This window comes from Arabidopsis lyrata (assembly GCF_000004255.2).
Source record: "Arabidopsis lyrata subsp. lyrata unplaced genomic scaffold ARALYscaffold_8, whole genome shotgun sequence".
Taxonomy (NCBI): Eukaryota; Viridiplantae; Streptophyta; class Magnoliopsida; order Brassicales; family Brassicaceae; genus Arabidopsis; species Arabidopsis lyrata.
Genome location: NW_003302548.1, coordinates 5,393,125 through 5,394,408, shown reverse-complemented (window position 1 = coordinate 5,394,408; position 1,284 = coordinate 5,393,125).

Here is a 1,284-nt window from a genome sequence, read left to right as displayed (position 1 = left end):
ATTTAGAATATCATATATAGTTTTGTTAATAGATACTCCCTATGTTCCTAGAAGAGTGATGTTTTGAGTTTTACACACTAATTAAGAAAAATTCATTTTTATATTTTTATTGTTTTATTATTAGTTTAATAAAATTAATTTTATTTCTCTCTTTTCTCTATTGGTCACAAATAAAAATAGTAATGTTGCTATTACAAAACATAAATCTTTGTCGAACAAGAAAAAAAAAACCAAAACATCAAATATCTAGGAACAGAGAGAGTATATGTTAAAGAATCAACTATTATAACTAAACAATAGCTATTATATAACAGCATATTTATAAACATATAAGTTAAAATTGCATATCATTAAAAAAATTATAGAAACAAATAACCCAAAATAGTGAAACATCTATCTTTTGAAAACAAATGAATCCTAACATATCAAAAGATACATGATAATTAGGATCTCATTGTTATGATATATTAAGAATATATACCACTACGTAGAATCTAATCAATTGTTTTAAATTTATATATTAACGAAAGTCTCAAGTTGAATGGTAAAGGAGCTTCTATAAATATCTAACTAGTTTTTATCACTAATCATTAGATATGATTTAACACTAATTAAGATACACGTGAACTAACAGATCCATTGGGAAATGCATATTTTTGCTATAAATATTTATAAAATCAAAGGATTTAATCTATATCATATTCAAATTTTTCTCACCCCTTCAAGTTTTCGTTTTCACATTGAAAGTCGAATTAAAAATCTCCGTGAAAAGGTTTTTGTTATTTTTATGAGGTCTTGATATAAGGTTATTGAATTAAAGACTAAAGATAAAGAATGTATATTAATTGTTTTTGAGTTTATAAAAATGCTTTGAGGAAAAAATGGTAAACGCTTTTTGAATTATCAAAAACATATTACTCTAAAAAAACAAATACAAAAATTAAAATTTACTCAATAATATTTAGAGCTACTCTTAATATTTAAAATTTTAAATTATTATTCGATTCTTAATAGAAAAGTTTGTTTTAAAGGTCAAATAGAAAATAATAAATTTAAGTTTGTCTTTTTCAGAGAGAATTCCCTTTAGTGAATATTGTAGTAAAGTGAAAATATAAATGTTTGTGGTAATAGAAATCTAATAACAGAGAAATATCAATTTATTCGGTAAAAATAGTACAAGCAATACATATTTCAAGCACTTTTCGAGATTGAGACACAATGATTCCACAAGTCAGCACTCTTCTTCAAGTATTCTGTTTCGTGGGCAATTAACATGGGTTTATC